The 8,233-nt window shown below is 45.9% G+C and overlaps 1 pseudogene; it reads right to left on the bottom strand.

Moving 5' to 3' along the window:
• LOC102858299 overlaps window positions 1-5,289 on the bottom strand; it is a 9,216-nt pseudogene extending 3,927 nt beyond the window's left edge.
• Between the last annotated feature and the right edge of the window lie 2,944 nt (window positions 5,290-8,233).

Here is an 8,233-nt window from a genome sequence, read left to right as displayed (position 1 = left end):
ATGGGAGTGTCAGAGACAGTGTGATTGGCACAGGACAGAGCAGATTTTAGGGCTGTTGTACATATGGTCGGTCGCTATGAGTCTCAAGCAACTGGACGGCACATAACAACAAAACAACAACAGACCAAATGCTGTACCAGGAAATGAGGGAAGCTTAATACAAGCTGAAGGTCACCTTGTGGCATGGGGGCATTCCCTAGGAGTCAACATTGTTCTTAGTTTGTGTCAAATGAATCCCTCCCTCTTGAGATTAGCATAAAGAGGAACTTGGCCTTATCTGTAAAAGACTTCACCATTATCCTTTGTTTTTGTTTTGTGCTTCCTTGTGATTTCACTTTGTTTACCTTCCTTATGATTCTAAATAAATACTCAGAGAAGCATAGCTTGGGGCCTTCAGTCATGGGAACTGTTGGCCCCCTGTTTTTCACACTCTGTTCTATATCGTTCCTGGTAGTCTGTCTCATAATTAATAATTATAAAATTACTTCATTCTTTGGGACCCTCGGTCTGCAACCATTCATTACACTACTTGTAGAAACAGTATGCCAAAACCAGCTTCACTGGCGCCATCAAGGCAGCCCTGGAAAATGGCCTTTGCTCAGCTGACAGAGAGCAGGCAGGTGCTGAGGTGGCTACACTTTAACCAGCTACCAGAGGGTGAGGCAGGACCCAAGTTTTTATCTGGGCCACCACCCTGCCATCCCACTCCACTCCGCTGGGGGGTGTGGGTATCCAGCACTGGGCTGAGGAGCTGCCCTCAGCCTGCAGGCAGCCTGGCCAAGTGCCTCCTCTCCTGGAGGAAGGGGGCAGTATTGTTTTGACAGGTGACCAAGAGCCACATGGTCCAGCTTCTTAGACTCTCTGCTCAGCATACAGATTGAGGAAGCACAGGGAAAGGACACAGCCCTGATGCGCCTTCCTGATTTTAAACCACGCAACACCCCTATTTTTTCCTGTCCAGACCACTGCCTCCTGGTCTGTATGCAGGTTCCATACAAACATGACTAAGTGTTCTGGGGTTCCCAGTATTCAGTGTCACCATGATTTATCATGGTCTACACCCATAAGCACAGGCAAAGTACCTGTGTGTCACAGGAAGGAACAGCTAATCCTTACCCCCAGCTCTCTCAGGACCTTGGAACCAAGTCCTGTGCACTCACCACCTGCCATGTCTCAGTCCCAGACATCACCTGATGGACCTTCGTGAGAGGGGAGAAGAAAGTGGCAGCATGAGACAGTGCTCTGTGTTTGCCAAGAGGATTTGTGCTTGGAGAAAGAAAAGGTTCATTTAAGGTGTGGAATCAGAAAGGGAAATACTAAGAAAATGGACTTGGTGCCTGGGTCAGGGACAGCTGTATGACTCGGCTGTGAAACCTGCATAGGTGACAGTGACTTGCGGTCTGGTGGCTCCAGTGATGAGGACACAGACAGACAGATGTCAGTGAAGGGGCATGGAGCAGTGGAATCATTGTACCCAGGAACAAACTCTAGCTTGAGTTGCACTGCAAGAACCCCTGTAGGGAAGACATGTTAATTGGGCCAGCAGGGATGAGAACAGAGCTGGGCCTTTGGAAAATAGGATGTCAGGTTCTAGCTGGAGTTGTCTTATACTTGGCCCACTGTGCCTTATGGCCCAGGCTGTGAAGCTGCCCTAAAGAGTGCAGTGGCTAGTCCTCATTTCCCAGAAAGGGACCACAGCACTTCTTGAGGCCCCAGCTACATCATTATGCCAAAGCACTTCTCACAATTGGCTTGGGTGGTCCTAACTCTCTAGTGCTGCTGTAAGAGCAATCCAAGGGGGTGGCTCTGGCACACAGGCTCTGACTTTCAGGAGGCTGAGTCCCAGCTCTAAGGGAAGGCCTTCTCTCAGTGGCTCCTATTTAAGGAGGTTCCCCAGGACAAAGGACATACTCTACCCCTGGCTCTCCTTTCTCAGTGGTAGCTGGCATCTCTGGCCTTGCTGCTAGTTTAATCTCTTTGATATCTCAAAAGAGAGCATCTCAATTGGGGGGAAGGGGGAAAGGAAGGAAATGAATGAATGAAACTTTCTGTAAGCTTTCATTAAAATAATTAAAAAAGAGAGACAGATACAAGATACAGCCTCATCCAACAGACTGCATCTTGCCTCATTAACATGCCTGCCACTACCTATGCCTCAGAGTTGTCCCAGAGGTAAACTTTACCACACATCAGTTCACAGAATGGAGAATAACCACAAACTGAGAATCCTGGCTGAGTCAAATAGACATGTTATCTTGGGGACCACAATTCAATTAATAACGGTGGGATCTTAAGCTTCCAATGTAGTGTTTCATCATGTTCACAGCCAGAACCTGAGACACAGCAGGCACAACGCTGCCAGTTCACCTGCCCTCTAGGGTCTGTTGTGGGGGAATGGATGTATAGATGGTCATGAAATGCCCTTGAAGGGTCTTAGTGCCCATGTGCCCTTGTCCTGCAAACACCTCACTGTACTCGGGCAATTCTAGGACTTTTTGGAAAATTTTGGCCACACAGACATCAGAACCTAACTAAATGAATAGTCACTTGATGAACTCAGATCTGTATTCAAGCCCCTCTCCCAGCATTACAGGGTTGGGCACAAGACTTGTGCCCTATCCTGAGAGACTGCCAGCTAATGGAGGACTGAACTGCTATCTGGAAGACACCCAGAATAACAAACAAGTAGGGAGTACACTGTGCCAGGCACTTCCCTGGGCCTGGAGATGGGAAAAGACTGCTGCAATGGAAGAGACATCACATGGGGGCAGGGGCCTAAAAATACTGATGAGGAAAATATGTCAATTCTCTTTATTCATGGACAGGCAATGTGTTTCTGAAGCTCTGCCAGTGAACATCCCAAGGACACAGAAGTGCCATGTGCAGATGGCTGACTGTGGGTGGCACACCTTTACCAGGAACCTGTGAGTGACAGGAGAGGGGACACAGCTCCCTGCCACCCTGGGCCTGTATTCAAGCAAGTGGCATGAGAGCCACGGAGTGGTGATGTGAGGTTACAAACAAATTTTAGCAAGAAGTGATTGCAAATGCAGAATCTGAGTAATGGCATGTGACTGTCCAGACTCACTGTGTTTCAAAAAGATAGTGTTCTTCACAAATTTAAGGTCTGTGGCAACCTAAATTGAGCAAGTCTGCCAGCACCTTTTGCCAACTGCATATGCTCACTTAATGCTGTAGGGTCACGTTAGTCATTCTCAACACATTCAAACTCTTTCATAATACTAATTGCTGACCCAATTGTTATGTGCCATCGAGTCGCTTGTGACTCATAGCGACCCTATGTACAAGAGCTCTAAATGCTGTTCTATCCTGTGCCAACCTAGCCATCTCAAGCACACTTATTCCCACCATCCAGTCACAGAATCGATCCAAAGGTCTTCCTCTCCTTCGCCTCCCCTCCACTCTGCCAAACATGATGTCCCTCTCCAAGGACCAGTCCCTCCTTGCAACATGCCCAAAATATGTCAGATGAAGCTTCAGAATCCTTGACTCCAGGGAACACTCTGGCTTCACCCTCTCCAGGACAAACCCGTTTGTTCTCCTAGCAGACCATGGTATATTCAACACTCTTCTCCAGCACCACAGCTCAAAGGCATCAATCCTCTTTCTGACCCAATAGGTGACCAAATCCAGAGCTCCACTGTAGTAAAGTTGTTATCAACTTATGGCAAACCTCCATCAAGCTTCTAAGACTGGGACTCTTTATGGGAACAAACTGCCCTATTTCTCCCACAGAGTGGTAGGTGGATTTGAACCACTGATGTTTCAGTTAGCAGTCCTTTTCTGATAGACTACTGACACACAGTGGTATGCAATGCTTATGTGTTGAATAAAAGTATATTTTAGTGTTAATATATTGCATTGGGTAAATCATCTGTCAAAGCCCTTTCTAAGGTGTTAAGGAGCAATGATGTTAGTTTAAAGAATAAGATGTGACTGCTTAAAATCACCGTCTTTTCCACTACTTGTTATGTATATGGAAGCTGAACAATGACTAAGTATGACTGAATAATCAATGTCTTTGGAGTGCTGATAGTGCTCATGGCCTATCAAAAGGACAGATATAAGAGAAAGTGCAACAACAGTGATTCTTAGAGGCAAAGATGATGAAACTTCATCTTATGTACTCTGGGATGCTGTCAGGATGTTAGGATGCTTTCTCCTTGAAAAAAGATATGCTGGGAAAGTTGGAGAGTCAGCATAGGAGAGGAAGACCATCAATAAGATGGACTGACAGGGTGACTGTCACAATAGGCTCAGGTGTATCAGAGATGGTGAACTTCATCTCACATATTTTGGGAACAGTGTTAGGAGAGGCTGGATTGACACAGTGACTGTAACAAGGGGCTCAATTATATCAGAGAGGTGAGGATGACACAGGAAAAGGCAGGGTCCAGATTCACAGGGTTGCTGTGAATGGTAGCTGACTTGAAACACATAGTAACAGCAGTGTAGATATAACTTTTATGTATACTGGGAAATCAAAGAATCCATGCAACTAATTATATCTTGGATATAGTACAAGGGCTTGAACTGTGCCACAGCCTTCCAAGTCTGCCTGTGGTGGTGAGAGTCACAGAAAATAAGAAAAGGACAGGAGGAGCTGTGGTTTTTAAACAGGACATCGTATAAGGGTTTCACTGAAAAAAAAAGTCTGGGAAAAGATCTGAAGGTGATGAGATGAGCTAGGTACATGTTTATAGAGAGAAGACCTGGGCAAAGTAACCAAAGGCCTGGAGCCTGCCTAGAGCACAGCCTGCCTGGGACGCAACCCACCTAGATCACAGCCCATGTGGGGCAGAGCTCACCTGGAGCATGTAGCACAGCCCACCTGAAGCCAGGGGCACAGTTCACCTGGGTCACAGCCCACGAGGGATGTAGTTGACCTAGAGTTAAGGGCACAGCCCACCTGGAGCCTGGAGTATATACTACTTGGGAAAAGTCTACTTGAGTCCTTGAATCTATCATTTCCAAATAGACCAAGGGTGAGGAGCTGGAGCAAACCAGGCAAACGCGAAACACTGGGAGTGGAGACCCAAGGGCAGACACTAAAGGGGGCAGACCAGATAGGTCTCTGCCCACTTAGGACATCCACTCTGAGGAGAGAGGAGGCCCTTGGAGGTCAAGAGCAACTAGGCTATCCTGAGATTTATGGCACCTTTAGTGCCATGCTAGCTGCAAAAGGGTCCCTCGAGTACCTGGCACCACTTCACCCGGGTACAGTTTCTTCTGGGTCAGTTTCACTGGGGACCCAGAGAAGTGGGTCATGGTGTGGCCCAGACACTCTCTAGGTAAAGCAGGCATCAAAAACCCTTAGACACGTATGTATAACACATGGGGTGCTCAACAGGAAAAGAGGCTACCTGACGCCAGCTCATGGAAGCAGTGAGAGGGGCCCCTTAAGGGTCAATTAAAAAAAGGCAAAAAGTGATTTGGTTCAGGAGATCCATTAATACATTTCTGGGTATGTTTTCAATTCAGTCAATGTGTCATAGATTGAATTCTATCTCACCCCCCAAAAACCTACATATATAATGATATAGAAGCTGTGTAATAATGCCCCAAGGTCTGATAAAGGAATAGCTGTGGGAGGAGTGAGGAGGGAAGTCAATACTTCCTAAACCCATGACAACTCTAAGGGACTTCCCTTAGGGCCTTTGATCTTTCATTCTCACTGGAGATAAAAGGGGAGGAGATGGAGCCAGAGTGGGACACCACTAAGAAACAATCATCAGGAATGGAGTGCCCCATTTTGCACCTTGGTCCCTAGTGAAGGCTGGAACACAAAGAGGTCTCCAGGGAACACTGGCCATATGGGCGCTGAACAAGGACTTTCTTCCACTACCAACAGACAGGTGTTTCCCCTAGAACTGGCACCTGAATTTGAACTTCTTTCCTCCTCAATGCTAAAAGAATGTATTTCTGTTTGTTCAAGCCATCCATCTGTGGTATCTTTGTGACAGCAGCATTAGAGAACAAAAATAACATGCCACTGGGCTCTCCTGATACATGCGTACCCTGTTACTGATCACACACATCATGGGCCCTGCTTTTCAGCCACTCTGGTTCTAGCTGGGAAGTCAAATTATACTTGAGAAGAATTTACAAAAGACACTGGGCACAATCCATCAGTCACCATGAGCAGTGATGCTGGAAGCAGCCCCAGGTTAGAGAGAGGCCTTCTAGGGTTGGGTACAGTGGGGAGAGGCTCAAGTACAAGCAGGGGACAGCAGAGCCTGGCCAGGTGAAAAGCACACCTAGAGGGAGCTGAGTCCTTTGTCCCCTGGGTCTTTGGTCACTATCCCCTGGGTCTTTGGTCACTAAGCAACACCTCTCATCAAGCTGGTCCTCTGTGAATTTGAAGAAATTTTTTTTCTTCTTCTAAACACTGACTAGTAGGTAAGTCTTAATAACTCAAGATTTGCTCTCTTGTCTCTTGTCCAACTTCTACTGGGAAAGAAACAACCTGACTTGGTCCCATATTCACATCTCTCTTACCACACTGTACTCTAGCTACACTAAAATGCACAAACCAAGTCACTCCACAGGTTCCCTTCCCTTAGCTGGACTCACCCTCCTCCAGCTAAACTCTGCCTTTCCATAACTCACAGCTTTGACAAGGTCTCTGTCGCTATGTCTTGTATCCTGAGAGAGAACAGTGACTGCAGGTCTCCTGCCCAGAGCCTAGTACACACAGGCTCAACTAGTGAATTCATGATGCCTGGGGGTAACCTAACTGGACTTCCATGTTATTCCCAACCCAAACACACGCTTCCCACAACTACTGGATCAGCATGGCTTCAGCTAGAAGAAAATGCTTTTGTTTATGGTCAAACAGCCAGACACGACACCAAACTTTTGCTTGTTGTTGTTATTGTCATTGGATGCCATCCAGGTCCCTATGAATAACAGATCTGAACCTTGCCCTACTCTGCACCATTTTCATGACTTTTAGTCATGCTCAAGTCTACTGTTACAGTAACTGTATCAATCCATCTTGATGGCGATCTTCCTCTCTTTTTCTGATCCTCCACCTTTCCAAGCACAATGTCCTTTTCAAAGGACCATCCTATCATGACAACATGCCCAAAGTATTTGAGACAAAATTTCAACATCCTTGCCTCCTAAGAGTACCCTAGTTGCACTACCTCCAAGACAGACTTGTTTGTTCTTTTGGCAGTCTACAGGATATTCAGTACTCTTCTCAAACAAATGCAATTCAAAGACATCACTCTTCTTCTGTCATCCTTAATTCAATGTCCAACTTTCAGATGAATAGGAAGCAACTAAAAAGACCATGGCTCACCGAAGACGACATTCAGATGGCTAACAAGCACATGAAGAAATGCTCAAAATCCCTAGCCCTAAGAGAGATGCAAATTAAAACAACTATGAGATATCATCTCACCCCAGTCAAAATAGCAAAATTTAACAGAACAGCAAGCAACAAATGCTGGCGAGGTTGTGGAGAAACTGGAACCCTGATTCACTGTTGGTGGGAGTGTAAAATGGTGCAGCCCCTGTGGAAAGCAGTATGGCGCTTTCTCAAAAAGTTGCAAATAGAGATACCATTTGACCCAGCAATTCCACTACTGGGAATATACCCTGAAGAGACCATAGCTGACATTCAAGCAGATATATGCACACCCATGTTTATTGCAGCTTTGTTCACAATAGCAAGGAGTTGGAAACAACCTAAGTGCCCATCAACAAACGAATGGCTAGAGAAGCTGTGGTATATTCGCACAATGGAATACTATGCTGCATTAAAAAACAAGGAACTCATGCAATATTATTCAAAATGGTTGACTCTGGAGAACATTATGCTGAGTGGAGTATCCCAGTCACAAAAGGACAAATATTACATGATGCCACTGTTGTAGAATGGGACTGTCCTTGGGGTTGGGGAGAGACTGAGTAAGATGGGTTCAATAATGTATACTGCACTGAAACAGAGGAGGGAGAAAACTGTTTAAAAGAGATATATAACTAGGTATTTCTGTCATAACAGGAGTCTAGAGCGAGGGCTACATGGTGGAGGGGACCTGGGGGAGGGTTTGTAAAACAATGAAAGAATCTTTTCTTTTACTTTTCCATAATTTTTGACTCATGTACTTATAACTTGTTAGTCAAATTAGAGTAGTGAGAGAAGACCTTCACCCTGAAACCCACAGCGTCCCTTTTCAGCAGGAAGTAGCTAAGAGAATACACC

Source organism: Elephantulus edwardii, unplaced genomic scaffold (assembly GCF_000299155.1).
Source record: "Elephantulus edwardii isolate Elephantulus edwardi_28Jun2011 unplaced genomic scaffold, EleEdw1.0 scaffold00209, whole genome shotgun sequence".
Lineage (NCBI taxonomy): Eukaryota > Metazoa > Chordata > Mammalia > Macroscelidea > Macroscelididae > Elephantulus > Elephantulus edwardii.
This window is presented reverse-complemented; position numbering and strand designations above follow the sequence as displayed.